General features: G+C 36.9%; 1 pseudogene; it reads right to left on the reverse strand.

Moving 5' to 3' along the window:
- Positions 1-6,204: 6,204 nt before the first annotated feature.
- On the reverse strand, positions 6,205-18,493 carry LOC136328781 (T-cell surface glycoprotein CD1b-2-like; annotated as a pseudogene).
- Positions 18,494-19,725: the final 1,232 nt, after the last annotated feature.

Here is a 19,725-nt window from a genome sequence, read left to right on the forward strand (position 1 = left end):
CCTGAGGAGGGGAGAGGAGGGAAAGAGAAGAGAGAAAAAAGGGGGAAATAATAAATTATTACTGTTTTTTTTTGTGGGGTATTTTACCCTTTCTTTTTTTTTTTTTTTTTTTTTACTTTTTACTCTCTATTAATTCTAATTAGTGCTATCAATAAGACCACCCTCAGATGCCAATAAGAAAGAGGAAATCGAATATTATGGATACAAAAGAAAGAGAGGTAACACAAATAGATGGGGAAAAATCTATGGAGAAAAGACTTAACATATTGGAAGCCTTGGAGCTAAATGACAGAGAATTTAAACTAGAAATCTTAAAAATACTCAGAGATATACAAGAAAACACAGAAAGGCAACATAGGGAGATCAGAAAACAACTCAATGAACACAAAGAATATATTACCAAGGAAATTGAAACTATAAAAACAAATCAAACAGAAATGAAAAACTCAATTCACGAGCTGAAAAACGAGGTAACAAGCTTAGCTAACAGAACAGCCCAGATTGAAGATAGGATTAGTGAAATAGAAGACAAACAACTTGAGGCACAACAGAGAGAAGAAGAAAGAGACTCAAAAATAATAAAAAACGAGAAAGCCCTACAGGAATTGTCTGACTCCATCAGAAAGAATAACATAAGAATAATAGGTATATCAGAGGGAGAAGAGAAAGAAAATGGAATGGAGAATATACTCAAACAAATAATAGATGAGAACTTCCCAAGCCTGTGGAAGGAACTAAAGCCTCAAATTCAAGAAGCAAACAGAATACCGAGTTTTCTTAACCCCAACAAACCCACTCCAAGGCACATCATAATAAAGATGACACAAACCAATGACAAAGAAAAAATTCTCAAGGCAGCCAGGGAAAAGAAGAGTACAACATATAAAGGAAGGCCTATTAGATTATCATCAGATTTCTCAGCAGAAACTCTACAAGCTAGAAGAGAGTGGACCCCAATATTTAAAGCCCTGAAAGAGAGGAACTTTCAGCCAAGAATACTATACCCATCAAAGCTATCCTTCAAGTATGAAGGAGATATAAAAACATTCACAAATACAGAAAAGATGAGAGAATTTATCAACAGAAAGCCCCCACTCCAGGAAATACTAAAGGGGGTTTTCCAACCAGATTCAAAGAACAAAAGAAAACAACACCACAAGTAACAGCTCCACCAAGAACACAATAAAACCAAACTTAAACTGTGACAACAAAGGAAAAAAAGGGGGGAGAAGATGGAGATTAACAGTAGCGTAGGATGATGAAGTGCAGAAATACTTATGAGAGAGGGTACTACAATGAATATGGTAGGTACCCTTTTCATTACTTAATGGTAACCACCCTTAAAAAAACCACCACAAAAACACTTGACTTAAAAAAGGTAGCAACAGAGAAAAGAAGTATGGAACACAAACAAACAAAAACAAATGATAGAAAAACAAAAGAGAAGAATCAAACTAGATACAAAACTAACAGAAAGCAATTTATAAAATGGCAGTAGGGAACCGAAAGTGTCAATAATTACACTAAATGTAAATGGATTAAACTTACCAATAAAAAGACACAGAGTAGCAGAATGGATTAAAAAAGAAAATCCAACTATATGCTGCCTACAAGAAACACATCTAAGCAACAAGGATAAAAACAAATTCAAAGTGAAAGGCTGGAAAACAATACTCCAAGCAAACAACACCCCAAAAAAAGCAGGCGTAGCAATACTCATATCTAATAATGCTGACTACAAGACAGAAAAAGTACTCAGAGACAAAAACGGTCATTTCATAATGATTAAGGGGAAGTTGAATCAAGAAGACATAACAATCCTTAATATATATGCACCAAACCAAGGAGCACCAAAATATATAAGACAGCTACTTATTGACCTTAAAACAAAAACTAACAAAAATACAATCATACTTGGAGACCTCAATACACCGCTGACGGCTCTAGATCAGTCATCCAAACAGAGAATCAATAAAGATATAGTGGCCTTAAACGAAATACTAGAACACCTGGATATGATAGACATCTACAGGACACTTCATCCCAAAGCGACAGAGTATACATTTTTCTCTAGTGTACATGGAACATTCTCAAAAATTGATCATATGTTGGGCCACAAAGACAATATCAGCAAATTTAGAAAAATTGAAATTGTACCAAGCATACTTTCTGATCATAAAGCCTTGAAACTAGAATTCAACTGCAAAAAAGAGGGGGAAAAACCCACAAAAATGTGGAAACTAAACAACATACTTCTAAAAAATGAATGGGTCAAAGAAGAAATAAGCGCAGAAATCAAAAGATATATACAGACAAATGAAAATGGAAATACGACATAGCAGAATCTCTGGGATGCAGCAAAAGCAGTAATAAGAGGAAAGTTCATATCACTTCAGGCCTATATGAACAAACAAGAGAGAGCCGAAGTAAACCACTTAACTTCACACCTTAAGGAACTAGAAAAAGAAGAACAAAGACAACCCAAAACCAGCCGAAGAAAGGAGATAATAAAAATCAGAGCAGAAATAAATGAAACAGAGAACAGAAAAATGATAGAAAAAATCAAAAAACAAGGAGCTGGTTCTTTGAAAAGATCAACAAAATTGACAAACCCTTGGCAAGACTCACCAAGGAAAAAAGACACAGGACTCAAATAAATAAAATCCAAAATGAAAGAGGAGAGATCACCACAGACATCATAGATATACAAAGAATTATTGTAGAATACTATGAAAAATTATAAGCCACCAAATACAACAATCTAGAAGAAATGGATAAATTCCTAGAACAATACAACCTTCCTAGACTGAGTCATGAAGAAGCAGAAAGCCTAAACAGACCAATCAGCAGGGAGGAAATAGAAAAAACTATTAAAAATCTCCCCAAAAATAAAAGTCCAGGCCCAGACGGTTATACTAGTGAATTTTATCAAACATTCAAAGAAGACTTGGTTCCTATTCTACTCAAAGTCTTCCAAAAAATTGAAGAAGAAGCAATACTTCCAAACACATTTTATGAGGCCAACATAACCCTCATACCAAAACCTGGCAAGGATGGCACAAAGAAAGAAAACTACAGACCAATATCTCTAATGAATACAGATGCTAAAATACTAAACAAAATACTGGCAAACCGAATACAACAACATATTAACAAAATAATACATCATGATCAAGTGGGATTCATCCCAGAATCTCAAGGATGGTTCAACATACGCAAAACGGTTAACGTAATACACCATATCAACAAAACAAAGAACAAAAACCACATGATCTTATCAATAGATGCAGAAAAGGCTTTTGATAAAATACAACACAATTTTATGTTTAAGACTCTCAACAAAATGGGTATAGAAGGAAAATATCTCAACATGATAAAGGCCATATATGATAAACCATCAGCCAACATCCTATTAAATGGCATAAAACTGAGGACCTTAAATCAGGAACAAGACAGGGTTGTCCACTCTCTTCACTCTTATTCAACGTGGTGCTAGAAGTTCTGGCCAGAGCAACCAGACAAGACAAAGAAATAAAAGGCATCCATATCGGAAAAGAAGAAGTAAAGCTATCACTTTTTGCTGATGATATGATCCTATACATCGAAAACCCAAAGGCCTCCACAAAAAGATCATTAGAAATAATAAACCAATACAGTAAGGTCGCAGGATACAAAATTAACATACAAAAGTGCATAGACTTTCTATATGCCAACAATGAAATATTAGAAAACGAACTCAAAAAAATAATCCCCTTCACGATTGCAACAAAAAAAATAAAATACCTAGGAATAAACATAACAAAGAACGTAAAGGACCTATATAATGAAAATTACAAAGCATTGTTAAGGGAAATCGAAAAAGATACAATGAGATGGAAAAATATTTCTTGTTCTTGGATAGGAAGAATAAATATAATCAAAATGGCCATATTACCTAAAGCAATATACAAATTTAATGCAATTCCCATCAAAATCCCTATGAGATTTTTTAAAGAAATGGAACAAAAAATCATCAGATTTATATGGAACTATAAAAAACCCCGAATAGCCAAAACAATCCTAAGGAAAAAGAATGAAGCTGGGAGCATTACAATACCTGACTTTAAACTATATTATAGGGCCACGATAATCAAAACAGCATGGTATTGGCAGAAAAATAGACACTCCGACCAATGGAACAGAATAGAAAGCCCAGAAATAAAACCACATATATATGGTCAAATAATCTTTGATAAAGGGGCCAACAATACACAATGGAGAAAAGAAAGCCTCTTCAACAAATGGTGTTGGGAAAACTGGAAAGCCATATGCAAAAGAATGAAACTCGACTACAGCCTGTCCCCGTGTACTAAAATTAATTCAAAATGGATCAAAGACCTAAATATAAGACCTGAAACAATAAAGTACATAGAAGAAGACATAGGTACTAAAATCATGGACCTGGGTTTTAAAGAACATTTTATGAACTTGACTCCAATGGCAAGAGAAGTGAAGGCAAAGATAAATGAATGGGACTACATCAGAATTAAAAGTTTTTGCTCAGCAAGAGAAACTGATATCAAAATAAACAGACAGCCAACTATATGGGAACTGATATTTTCTAACGACAGCTCAGATAAGGGCCTAATATCCAAAATTTACAAAGAACTCATAAAACTCAACAACAAACAAACAAGCAATCCAATAAAAAAATGGGAAGAGGACATGAACAGACACTTCTCCCAGGAAGAGATACAAATGGCCAACAGATATATGAAAAGATGCTCAGCTTCATTAGTTATTAGAGAAATGCAAATCAAAACTACAATGAGATACCACCTCACCCCTGTTAGATTAGCTATTATCAACAAGACGGGTAATAGCAAATGTTGGAGAGGCTGTGGAGAAAAAGGAACCCTCATTCACTGTTGGTGGGACTGTAAAGTAGTACAACCATTATGGAGGAAAGTATGGTGGTTCCTCAAAAAACTGCAAATAGAACTACCTTATGACCCCGCAATCCCTCTACTGGGTATATACCCCAAAACCTCAGAAACATTGATACGTGAAGACACATGTAGCCCCATGTTCATTGCAGCACTGTTCACAGTGGCCAAGACATGGAAACAACCAAAAAGCCCTTCAATAGAAGACTGGATAAAGAAGATGTGGCACATATACACTATGGAATACTACTTAGCCATAAGAAATGATGACATCAGATCATTTACAGCAAAATGGTGGGATCTTGATAACATTATAAGGAGTGAAATAAGTAAATCAGAAAAAAACAAGAACTACATGATTCCATACATTGGTGGAACATAAAAATGAGACTAAGAGACATGGACAATAGTGTGGTGGTTACCAAGGGTGGGGGGGGGGAGGGAGGACATGGGGGGGAGGGAGGGAGAGAGTTAGGGGGAGGGGGAGGGGCACAGAGAACTAGATAGAGGGTGACGGAGGACAATCTGACTTTGGGCGAGGGGTTTGCAACATAATTTGATGACAAAATAACCTAGACATGTTTTCTTTGAATATATGTACCCTGATTTATTAATGTCATCCCATTACCATTAATAAAAATTTATTAAAAATAAAATAAAATATAAAAACAAAAAAAAACCAAAAAAAAAAACTGGAAGCCAAAGATATATTACCATAGGTTGGATACAAATGCTCTTTAATCTACAATAGAGTTAAATGTCCCCAAAATTCATTATAAATTGAAAATATTGTATGTCAAAAACCATTTAATGCCACTAACCTACTGAATAGCATTCCTTAGCCAGGCTTACCTTAAGCCTGCTGAAAACACATTAGCTTACATGTGGAAAAAATTATCTAATACAGTAAACACATGGTAGATTATTGGTGGTTTATTTTCTTGATCTCGTGACTGACTGGGTGATAGGCTTGCTGACTCTGTCCAGCATCATTAGAGGTATCATACTGCATATAGCTTCCCCAGGATAAAAGTCCAAATTCAAATACCATTTCCACTAAATATGTATTGTGTTCATACCACTATAAAGTAAAATAATTGTAAGTCAGAGACCATCTGTGCTTTATTTTATTTATTTTGAGATACATTTTCTTACATTTTACATCTATGAAATTTGGGTAGAGCCCACTATTGATATCATCTTATAATAATTTCACAGTTCTTAATTCTTTTTTCTGCTAGTGTATAAATTATGATATATCTCACAACCTATGGAAACTCTGAGTTGATCAAATATAATAATTATTTTGTTGAATATGATGATATTGACTCCGGGGCTGACAACTTGAGCTTCTAGTCATCTGGGTATATATTCTAAATGGGAAAAAAGACATGATGAAATCTCACTAAATATTCTGAAATGAATGTTAAGAACACAAGCAACTTTAGCTCCACATAAGACATATTTGTACACTCATTTCTTAGCAGACTTATTTATAGTGATCAAGAGGTAGAATCAACCCAAATGTCCATTGACTGATGAACGGATAATAAACATGTTATATAAATACAATGGAATATTATTCAGCTTTCTGTAAAAGGAAATAAATTCTGTCACATGCTACAACATAGCTAAATCATAAGTACATTATCCTAAAAAAATTACCCATTCATAAAAAGACAAATACTAATGATTCCATTGATATAAAGTATCTAGAGTAGTATCTACAAAGTTTTATAGACAGAAAGTGAAATGTTGATTGTCTGGGCTTAGATGACAAGGAAATGACATGATATTGTTTAATGAATATACAGTTTTAGTTATACTAGATGAAAAGAAAACTAGAGATTCATTGCAAAAGAGGAAAGTGTAATTAATACTATTAAACTATGCACTTAATAATAACTAAGATAATAAGTTTCATGTCATGTATACTTTACCACAATTAAAAAATAGATTTACATAAATAGATGGGAAGAGAAGAGAAAGTGCAGAGGCATGGACACAGGGAGCAGATGGACAGCTGTCAGAGGGATGAGGGAAGAAAGGAATGTATTAAAGAAGGTGAAGGGATTAGCCAAAAATATTAACATAACACACACACACATAGACAAGAGGGTGGCAATAGTCAGAGGGAAAAGAGGTGGAGATAGGAAGAGGAGGTAGGAAGAGGAGAGCAAAAGGAGGGCAAGGTGGGTGGAAAGAAACTTTTCTGGGGGTGGAGAATGATGCGGAGTACAGATGGTGGTATATTGAGTTGTATACTTGAAATCTGTATGATTTGGCGAAGCATGTCAACTGCAAATTAAAAGATAAATTAAAAAAAGAAATATTGAGGCTAAAATAATGTAAATAAATAAAAATAGTGTAAAAGAGAGGAAGGTGGACAGAAAAGAAAGGTTTTAAAAAACTTACCAGCGCCTCAAATACCACAATGCAAGGCATATCAAAAGACTGAAGATGGGCAATATTATTGCCAAAATTATCACCGTGGTAGAGATGGGATGTCCTGGCAATTGGGAGAAGACACACAGATGTCACTGTCAAACCCATTCCTGAGTCTCCTGCCCTTCCTTTGTTCACCTGAGTGTCAGCTCCATCACTCACCTGCTTTGATGTAAAGGCATAGCCAAATTCCCCTCTCAGATTCTCTAACACAATCATCCATATCTATCTCTTATCACTCTTTGTCTCTTGTCATCCAGTTTATAGGCTTGTGATTCTTACCTCCTTTATAACTTACATGAGTGATTTTCAACCTTTTTTATCTAATGACACAAACAAACCAATTACTAAAATTCTATGACACACCAAAGAATATATTTTTTTGCTGATGTGACAAAATAAATAGGTATAATTTTGATTCATTCAACCAGACAACTATTATAGTGTTGGCTGTTGTCATTTTTTTTATTTGAAATTCTAAGGAAAAAAAGTCAGTGCCCCTGAGTAAAATAGTCAGGTAGTGCATTTTTTAGATATATTTGCAGCACATCAGTTGAAAATCGCTGCCTTAGTTCATCTCTTTCTTTTTCTCTCTTGCTTTTCATCCCTCCTTCCTTGTTTCTCACACCCATTAAGTCTCACCATATTGCTTGCCCCTCCCTCCATGTTTGTGGACCATCTGCTCCAATTTCTGGCCAGGGCCAGTTCTTTCTCACCCCAGTGGAGGACGATGTCCTGGCCTCCCAGGCTGCTGTGCTTTACTCGGCAGTTCAGGTTAGCCTCCTTCCCAGCCACAACATCCAGGGTTACTTGGAGATACCATGTCCCATCAGCATTGGGCAGGATGTCACCTTGACGAGTTCCTGGATGCTCCTGCTCACCCTTCATCCACATCACTTGTACATATTTGGGGTAAAAACCTGAGACATGGCACACCAGTAGCAGATGACCAGGCAAAGAAGTTGGGTCACTGGAAAGCCAGGCCTCGGGCCTCACTGTGGCAGAAGGGAGCAGGACAGTGTCACCTATGACTCTAATCCAGAGCATAGGAACTCAGAAACCACAAGTTTGGACAGTGACTCTTCCTAGTCTTTTGGAATACAAATAATTTATTGATTAAGCCCCTGTCTTCTTAGGAACCCCCTTTGTGTGTGTGTGTGTGTGTGTGTGTGAGTGTGTGTGTGTGTGTGTGTGTGTGTGTGACATAGACAAAGAGAGACAGAGGGACAGATAGGGACAAACAGATAGGAAGGGAGAGAGATGAGAAACATAAATTCTTTCTTGTGGCACCTTAGCTGTTCATTGATAGCTTTTTCATATATGCCTTGACTGGGGATCTGCAGCACAGCCAGTGACCCCTTGCTGAAGCCAGCGACCTTGGGCTCATGCTGGTGAGCCTTGCTCAAACCATCTGACCTGTTGCTCAAGCTGGCAATCTCAGGGTATTGAATCTGGGTTCTCCAAGTCCCAGTCCAATGCTCTATCCACTGCACCACTGCTTAGTCAGGGAGGAACCCCATATCTTTGAATTCAATGATATAGTGGAAAGTGAAATAAAAAAGTCTTGGTGAAAGAGCAGGACTAACCTTGTCTCTGCAGTTCTGTCTTCCCTGCATTGAGAACACCCAAGAGAAATTGAGGGCAGGTGTTTGAGAGGAGATGCTCCAAGACATTAGAGAAACCTTTGATTTGAGAGTAAAGTGCGCAGATCCTCCATGCCCTGCTGCCACCCTGTGCAGCAGGCACACACATATCATTCTGGAAGCTCAGGAAATCCTCTCCTCCCAAAGCTCCCCTCAGGAAGCTTACTATGGTCTCCCCAGAATGCAGCTCACAGCCAGCTTTAACCTGGATCTCAACAGGATCTGGATAAAAGAAAACACAGAAAAAGATATGTAAAAGCCAACATGAAGAAAATAAATGGAGGAAGAACCTAGACTTTTGGATTACTGTGGGGAGAAAGGTTTGAGATGTAAAATGATGAGCCAAAACCAATTTATTGCTTTCACGTGCTGCACAGTGACTTTTCAGGTAACAACAAACCAAGTACAAGAGGGTAGTCTCATTGATTATAATGAAGCTGGAAAATTCTTACTTGCCTAATGAGATCTTGACCATCATAGCAGCATAATGCATTGCTCATATGTTTGTGGTGATGCTGGGGCAAAAACTGTACTTTGCTGCCAGTTGTATAACAGAATACCAATGTAATCAGTACAGTACATAATACTTGATAATGACAATAATGATGCTACTGGCTTGTGTATTTATTATACTTTTAATTATTATCTTAGAATGTATGCTTCCTGAGAGATGTCAGAGAAATGGCGCAATGAGGATTGCTCTCAATACCTCTCCCCAAAATGTCAACTAGTTCTACAACCAAAGACACAGAAAAAAACAATTCCAGGAGTGTTTGTAAGTCCCACACACTGAAGTGTTATTAACAAAACCACCCTCAGATGCCATTAAGGAAAAGGAAATCAAATATGGATACAAAAGACAGAGACGTAGCACAAATAGTTGAGGAAAAATCTATAGAAAAATTTTTTTATAGATTGGAAACCTTGGAGTTAAATTTTTATAGATTGGAAACCTAGGAGTTAAATTTAAAATAGAAATCCTAAAAATATTCAGAGATATACAAGAAAACACAGAAAAGCAATTCAGGGAGCTCAAAAAACAACTTAATGAACACAAAGAATATATTACCAAGAAAATTGAAACTATGAAAACAAATCAAAAAGAGATGAAAAACTCAATTCATGAACTAAAAAACAAGGTAACAAGCTTAGCTAAAAGAACAGGCCAGATAAAAGAGAGGATTAGTGATATAGAAGACAAGCAACTTGAGGCACAACAGAGAGAAGAGGAGAGAGACTCACGAATTAAAAAAATGAGAAGCCTGACTGGGCAGTGGCGGAGTAGATAGAGCATCAGACTGGAATGCAGAGGAACCAGGTTTGAGACTCCAAGGTTGCCAGCTTGAGTGTGGGCTCATCTGGTTTGAGCAATAGCTCACCAGCTTGGAACCAAGGTCGCTGGATCAACCAAGGGGTTACTCGGTCTGCTGAAGGCCTACGGCCAAGGCACATATGAGAAAGCAATCAATGAACAACCAAGGTGTTGCAATGTGCAACGAAAAACTAATGATTGATGCTTCTCATCTCTCTGTTCTTGTCTGTCTGTCCCTGTCTATCCCTCTCTCTTACTCTCTCTCTGTCTCTGTAAAGAAAAAAAAATAAGAAAGCCCTACTGGAATTGTCTGACTCCACCAAAAAGAGTAACATAAAAATAATAGGTATATCAGAAGGAGAAGAGAGAAAAAATGGATTGGAGAACATATTCAAACAAATAATAAATGAAAACTTCCCAAGCCTGTGGAAAGAACTAAAGCTTCAAATTCAAGAAGCAAACAGAACTCCAAGTTTTCTTAACCCCAACAAACCTACTCCAAGGCACATCATAATGAAATTGTCACAAACCAACAACAAAGAAAAAAATCTCAAGGCAGCCAGGGAAAAGAAGAATACAACATATAAAGGAAGGCCTATTAGATTATCATCAGATTTCTCAGCAGAAACTCTACAAGCTGGAAGAGAGTGGACCCGAATATTTAAAGTTCTGAAAGAGAGAAACTTCCAGCCAAGAATACTATACCCATCAAAGCTATTCTTCAAAAACAATGGAGAAATAAAAACATTAACAAATACAAAAAAGATAAGGAAATTTATCATCAGAAAACCCCCACTTCAGGAAATACTAAAGGGGGTTTTCCAACCAGATACAGAGAAAAAAATAAACAAAACTAACAAGTAAAAGCTCCACCAAGAACACAATAAAACCAAATTTAAACTGTGACAATGAAAACTAAAAAGGGGAGAGGACGAAAATTAAGAGTAGCAAAGGACAATGGAGAACAGAAGCACTCATAAGATAGTGTACTACAATGAACATGGTAGGTACTCTTTCCATTACTTAATGGTAACCTAACCCTGAAAAAATCATCACAGAAGCGCATAATTTAAAAAAAAGTAACAGAGGAAAGAAGTATGGATTACAACCAAACAAAAACAAATGATAAAAAAACAAATGAGAAGAATCAAACAAGATACAAAACTAACAGAAAGCAATATATAAAATGGCAATAGGAAACCCTCAAGTGTCAATAATTACACTAAATGTAAATGTATTGAACTCACCAATAAAAAGACACAGAGGAGCAGAATGGATTAAAAAAGAAAATCCAACTGTATACTGCCTACAAGAAACACATCTAAGCAACAAGGATAAAAACAAATTCAAAGTGAACGACTGGAAAACATTACTCCAAGCAAATAACATCCAAAAAAAGTAGGTGTAGCAGTACTCATACCTAACAATGCTGACTACAAGACAGCAAAAGTAATCAGAAACAAAAATGGTCATTTTATAATGATTAAGGGAACACTGAATCAAGAAGACATAACAATTCTTAATATATATGCAGCAAACCAAGGAGCACCAAAGTATAAAAGACAGCTGCTACTGACTGACCTAAAAACAAAAACAAACAAAAATACAATCATACTTGGAGACCTCAATACACTGTTGATGGCTCTAGATCTTTCATCCAAACAAAATCAATAAAGAAATATTGGCCTTAAATGAAACACTCGAGCAATTGGATATGATAGACATTTATAAGACATTTCATCCCAAAGTGACAGAGTACACATTTTTCTCTAGTGTACATAGAACATTCTCAAGAATTGACCATATGTTGGGCCACAAAAATAACATCCACAAATTCAGAAAAATTGAATTTGTACCAAGCATATTTTCTGATCATAAAGCCTTGAAACTAGAATTCAACTGCAAAAAAGAGGTAAAAAACCCCCACAGAAATGTGGAAACTAAACAACATACTTTTAAAAAATGAATGGGTCAAAGAAGAAGTAAACGCAGAGATCAAAAGATATATACAGACAAATAAAAATAACAATATGACATATCAAAATATCTGGGATGCAGGAAAAGCAGTAATAAGAAGGAAGTTCATATCTCTTTGGGTCTACATGAACAAATAAGAGAGAGCCCAAGTAAACCATCTTAACTTTGCATCTTAAGGAACTAGAAAAAGAAGAACAAAGACAACCCAAAACCAGCCGAATAAAGGAAATAATAAAAATCAGAGCAGAAATAAATGAAATAGAGAACAGAAAAAGTATAGAAAAAATTAATAAAACAAGAAGCTGGTTCTTTGAAAAGATCAACACAATTGACAAACTCTTGGCCAGACTCACTAAGGAAAAAAGAGAAAGGACTCATATAAACAAAATCCAAAATGAAAGAGGAGAAATCACCACAGATATCACAGATATAAAAAGAATTATTGTAGAATACTATGAAAAACTATATGTCACCAAATTCAATAATCTAGAATTGAAATAGTAAATTCATAGAACAATATAATCTTTCTAGACTGAGTTATGAAGAAGCAGAAAGTCTAAACAGACCAATAAGCAGGGGGGAAATAGAAAAAACTATTAAAAACTTTCCCAAAAATAAAAGTCCAGGCCAGATGGCTATACTAGTGAATTCTATCAAACATTCAAAGATTTGGTTCCTATTCTACTCAAAGTCTTCCAAAAAATTGAAGAAGAAGCAATACTTCCAAACACATTTTATGAGGCCAACATTACCCTCATATTGAAACTTGGGAAGGACAGAACATAAAAAGAAAACTAAGACCAATATCTCTAATGAATACAGATGCTAAAATACTAAACAAAATACTTACACATCAAATACAACAACATATTAAAAAAATAATACATTATGATCAAGTGGGATTCAACCCAGAATCTCAAGGATGGTTCAACATACATAAAACGGTTAACATAATACACCATATCAACAAAGCAAAGAACAAAAACCACATGATCCTATTAATAGATGCAGAAAAGGCATTCACTATAATACAACACAATTTTATGTTTAAAACACTCAACAAAATGGGTATAGAAGGAAAATATCTCAACATGATAAAGGCCATTTATGATAAACCATCAGCTAATATCATATTATATGGCATAAAACTGAGGACTTTCCCCCTTAAATCAGGAACGAGACAGCATTGTCCACTCTCTTCACTCTTATTTAATGTGGTGCTAGAAGTTTTAGCCCGAGCAATCAGACAAAATAAAGAAATAAAAGGCATTCATATTGTAAAAGAAGAACTAAAGGTTTCACTTTTTGCAGATGATATGATCTTATATATTGAAAACCCCAAAGACTCCATAAAAACATTACTAGAAACAATAAACTAATACAGTATGGTCGCAGGAAACATAATTAATATACAAAAGTCCATAACCTTTCTATATGCCAACAACAAAACATTAGAAAACAAAATCAAAAAAATATTTCTGTTCCTGGTTGCAACAACAACAACAAAAAATACCTAGGAATAAACATAACAAAGAATGTAAAAGACCTATATAATGAAGACTACAAAGCATTGTTAAGGGAAATCTAAAAAGATACAATGAAATGGAAAAATATTCCTTGTTCTTAGATAGGAATAATAAATATAATCAAAATGACCACATTACCCAAAGCAATATACAAATTTAATGCAATTCCCATCCAAATTTCAATGACATTTTTTAAAGAAATGGAACAAAATATCATCAGATGTATATGGAATTATAAAAAACTCCATATAGCCAAAGCAATTCTAAGGAAAAAGAACAAAGTTGGGGCATTACAATACCTGACTTCAAATTATATTATTGAGCCACGACAATCAAAACAGCATGATATTGGCAGAAAAATAGACACTCAGACCAATGGAACAGAATAGAAAGCCCTGAAATAAAACCACATATATATGGTCAAATAATTTTTGATAAAGGGGCCAACAACACACAATGGAGCAAAGAAAGCCTCTTCAACAAATGGTGCTGGGAAAACTGGAAAGCCACATGTAAAAGAATGAAACTCGACTACAGTTTGTCCCCTTGTACTAAAATTAATTCAAAATGGATCAAAGACCTAAATATAGGACCTGAAACAATAAAATACATAGAAGAAAACATAGGTACTAAACTCATGGGCCTTGGTTTTAAAGAGTATTTTATGAATTTGACTTTAAAGGCAAAAGAAGTGAAGGCAAAGATAAATGAATGGGAGCATATCAACTAAGAAATTTTTGCACAGGAAGAGAAACTGATAACAAAATAAACAGACAGCAATCTAAATAAGAGATGATATTTTCAAACAACAGCTCAGATAAGGGCCTAATATCCAAAATATACAAAGACTTATAAAACTCAACAACAAACAAACAAACAACCCAATAAAAAAATGGGAAGAGGACATGAACAGACACTTCTCCCAGGAAGAAATATAAATGGCCAACAGATATATGAGAAGGCACTCATCTTCATTAGTTATTAGAGAAATGCAAATCAAAATTACAATGAGATACCACCTCACACCTGTTAGATTAGCTATTATCAACAAGACAGGTAATAAGTGTTGGAGAGGCTGTGAAGAAAAAGGAACCCTCATCCACTGTTGGTGGGAATGTAAAGTAATACAACCAGTATGGAAGAAAGTATGGTTCTTCCTCAAAAAACTAAAAGTAGAACTACCTTATGACCCAGCAATCCCTCTACTGTATATACCCCCAAAACTCAAAAACATTAGTACATAAAGACACATGCAGCCCCATATTCACTGCAGCATTGTTCACAGTGGCAAATACATGGAAACAGCAAAAAGCTCTTCAATGGATGACTGGATAAAGAAGATGTGGCACATATACACTATGGAATACTTCTCAGCCATAAGAAATGATGACATTGAATCATTTACAATAACATGGATGAATCTTGATAACATTATACAAAGTAAAATAAATAAATCAGAAAAAACTAAGAACTGCATCATTCCATACACAGGTGGGACATAAAAATGAGACTAAGAGAAATGAACAAGAGTGTGGTGGTTATGGAGTGGGGGGAACAGAGGGAGGGAGAGAGGGGAGAGGAGGGGCAGAAAGAAAACCAGATAGAAGGTGACAGAGGACAATTTGAATTTGGGTGATGGGTAAGCAACATAATTGAATGACAATATAATCTGGAGATGTTTTCTTTGAACATATGTACCCTAATTTATTTATTTATTTATTTATTTATTTCATTTTTCTGAAGCTGGACACAGGGAGAGACAGTCAGACAGACTCCCGCATGTGCCCAACTGGGATCCACCCGGCACGCCCACCATGGGGTGATGCTCTGCCCACCAGGGGGCGATGCTCTGCCCATCCTGGGCATCGCTATGTTGTGACCAGAGCCACTCTAGTGCCTGAGGCAGAGGCCACAGAGCCATCCCCAGCACCCGGGCCATTTTTGCTCCAATGGAGCCTTGCCTTGGCTGCAGGAGGGGAAGAGAGAGACAAAGAGAAAGGCGCGGCAGAGGGGTGGAGAAGCAAATGGGCGCTTCTCCTGTGTGCCCTGGCCGGGAATCGAACCTGGGTCCTCCGCACGCTAGGCCGATGCTCTACCGCTGAGCCAACCGGCCAGGGCTGTACCCTAATTTATTAATGTCACCCCATTAAAATTAATTAAAAAAAAGGAATGTACGCTTCCTACTTACAAAAAAAGAAGTTTGCCATAAGAGTATGACATTTTATTCCTGCAGTAGCCTATATCTCTCATGTTTACTGCATCACTTGATTGGATAATTTTATCTTTGTTTGATTTAATATTATGTATTCTTTTTTATAGTAATGTGCTCTAATGGATTTTAGCCCTGTAGGAACAAAATATATCATATAGACTAGGTGTGTGGTAAGCTATCCTATCTGGGTTTGTTTAAATGCACTCTATGATAGTTACAAAACAATAAAATTGTTCAACAAGGTATTTCTCAGAAATTATCATTATTGTCATGTGATTTTCACACTATTCAAAGATTTTTAAAAATTTTTTATTTATTGATTGATTTCAGAGAGAGAAGGAGAAAGAGATAGAGAGAGGGAGATAGATATATAAAGAGAAATGTCAAGCCTGACAAGTCGGTGGCGCAGTGGATAGAGCGTCGGACTGGGATGTGGAAGGACCCAGGTTCAAGACCCCGAGGTCACCAGCTTGAACGCAGGCTCATCTGTCTTGAGCAAAAAAAAAAGGTCACCAGCTTGGACCCAAGGTTGCTGGCTTGAGCAAGGGGTTACTAGGTTTTTGAAGGCCGCGGTCAAAGCACATATGAAAAAGCAATCAATGAACAACTAAGGAGTCCCAACTAAAAATGGATGATTGATGTTTCTCATCTCTCTCCATTCCTGTCTGTCTGTCCCTATCTATCCCTCTCTCTGACTCTCTCTCTGTCCCTGTAAAAAAAAAACAACCAAAACCAAAAAAATCTCCATCAATTTGTTTTCCACACACTGATGCACCCATTGGTTGAGTTATTTATGCCCTGACTGAGGTTGGAACCTGCAACCTTAGCATATCGGGATGGTGCTCTAAACAATTTAGCTACCCAGCCAGGGCTAATCAGAGACTTTTAATAAGAAGAGAACAGGGGAGGCCCTGGCAGGTTGGCTCAGTGGTAGAGCATCGCCCCGGCGTGTGGAAGTCCCTGGTTTGATTCCCGGCCACACAGGAGAAGCGCCAATCTGCTTCTCCTCCATTTTCCCCTCCTTCCTCTCTGTCTCTCTCTTCTCCTCCCGCAGCCAATGCTCCACTGGAGCAAAGTTGGCCCAGGTGCTGAGGATGGCTTCATGGCCTATGCCTCAGGTGCTTTAATGGCTCTGATTGCAGCAGAGCAATGCCCAAGAGGGGCAGAGCATCGCCCCCTGGTGAGCATGCCAGGTGGATCCAGGTCGGGCGCATGTGAGAGTCTGTCTGTCTGCCTCCCCCCAGCTTCTGACTTCATAAAAATAAAAAAAAACAAAAACAAAAACAAAACAAAAAAGAAGAGATCAGGTGGAAAGTATACATATTATAAATGGTGGATAATGGTTGTTGTAATAAAGAACAGTGGGTAAGAAGAAAGAAGGGGGTATGTGAGGAGCAGGTTGGTGAAGTCAGGAGGAAGTACACATTCCAGGATGAATGGGAGAATTACATTGAGAAGAGGAGCAGGCAGGAAATGCCTGAGGAGATGGATTGGACACAAAGGAAGTCACACTTTAGTTCACTCAGGGACAGGGTGGGAAAAGTGAGGGCTTCTTGCATGAGGTTTAAGAGAAATAGATTATACACGAACAATGGAGAATTTTTATCAGACAAGATTTCAAGAAGGAGGAAGAATCTGAAATACTATGTGGATGTGTGGAGTCTAATAGGGGACTGCTGTAGAGAAGTGTGTGCATACACTTAAGTAAACTGGGAGAAAGGACAGAAAGATCCTGGGATGCAGTAGCATGAACTGAGAGAGAGAGAGAGAAAGAGAGAGAGAGAGAGAGAGAGAGAGAAATCATTGATGATCTCCCCAGATCAGAGGACTGCACTCACATGTCAACCGGTGTAGACGAATATGATTCTGTGCTACCTGAGTGAATCTGATGATATAGACCCGGTACATCTCCTCCAGCTCAGTCACCTCCACATTGCTGAAGTTGCCCTTGGACCAATGCTTCGGGAAAATGGCATTGCGGGAGTCATCATCCTAGTCAAGAATCTTCAAATCATCCAGCCAGCCTGAGGCTTGATTTTTTGTATAGGTGCTGTTGACAAATGATGATATCTGGATGGCATAGAAAGATGGTGGCTCCTGGAAAGCTGTGAGTAATTAAAAAAACAAAAGTGAAAATAAAGAGAAAAATAGGAGGAAATGTGTGTGAGGGAGTGAAAACCAGAGAGATCCAGGATAAAAAACCCCAGAGTCTGAACAACAAAATGACAGAATCATTTGCCTGTGCCAGGGCCTGCAGCTCCATCCTCAGCCTCCAAAATAGAAGAGTGCTAGAGTCTGGCTGGCCCAGACCCTCAGGGGTATGCGCAGCATGCTTTCATCCAGACCACCCACACCCAGTTTCAGCCAGAGTTACTCTTACCTTGCTAGTGTTTGTTCTCATTGTCACCACCTGGGATGAGACCTGTTAGCAACAGAAGTGGCAAAAGCAGCATTTCACGGGGAGATAGAACTTCTGACTCTTAGAGCAGGTGTTTGATTTCTGAACTCAGCAAACTGTTTTTTCCTCAGTCCTCTATAGTGACTTCCTCTTCCAAGGGACAAAACTCTGCCTCATTTACATTGAACATCAGAGAAAAGCTGTGTCAGCCATGCCCTGACCCTCCCACTCTGCCTGTCATTTCCATGTCAGGCCTTGACTTCCAGATATTTTCTTATTTCCTTGGCTTCCAGGTGTTCTTCCTGACCTCAGCTTTCTTTAAACTACCTTGAGAGAGCCACCATATTGTATTTAAAGGTTATTTTACCTCCTCAGTCTTTTATTCTAACCTCTGTTAAATCAGAAAGTACCGTTAAACAATTGTCTGCTTTAATCTAGGACAATTCTTTTTGTTTATCCACTCAATGTAATCTTCCTCTCTTCTCTTTTACATTCTCAGTGGCTCCTCTTTCTCATTTTATCCCATTGTCTGGTTTCTCTAACCCCACATTTGTGTATGTGTGTGTGTTGATGATCATTTAAAAAAGGCAAAGCATTTTTTTTCATGTTTTCAAAGGTTTTAATTCTTCAAACACTTTTTAATTAATTTTAAAGAGAGGAAGGATGACAGAGAGAGAAGCAGAAACATTAATTTGTTGTTCCACTTATTCATGAACTTATTGGTTGATTCTTACATGTGCCCTGACTGGGGATGAAACCTGAAATCTTGGTTAATCAGGATGGTGTGTGTGCTTCCTGGGCAGGGCCCAAAAGGGAAAGCACTTAAGACATTTGCCTGGACTAAAGTACTGCAGACACAAATCCTAAAACCAAATAAGGTAAACACTACAGTTTATACTCCAAGCAACATTATTTTATGCCACAGCAATTATTGAAAAGAAAAATTACATTTACTACTAGTATATGACTTTCTTTTTAGTAGCTCTTTACCTTTGGAAGTTTGAGTAACAAATTTTTATGAGACAAGCAGAACTTTGGGAGATGTGCTATGTATAGCTTCAGGTTAAGTCAGAGATAACATATTATTTTGTCTATCAGTTTGTTATTTGGTTTTATTCTTTTGCTTAGTTCCTGCACCTTTTTCACTCTGACCTCCCTTCTCAATCTTTTACCCTTCTGACAACTGTCAGTTTGTTCTCTGTATCTATGAATCTTTTTCTATTTTGTTTGTTTATTTTGTTATTTAGATTTTACATATATGTGAAATCATATAATATTTATCTTTCT

This window comes from Saccopteryx bilineata, chromosome 3 (genome assembly GCF_036850765.1).
Source record: "Saccopteryx bilineata isolate mSacBil1 chromosome 3, mSacBil1_pri_phased_curated, whole genome shotgun sequence".
Taxonomy (NCBI): Eukaryota; Metazoa; Chordata; class Mammalia; order Chiroptera; family Emballonuridae; genus Saccopteryx; species Saccopteryx bilineata.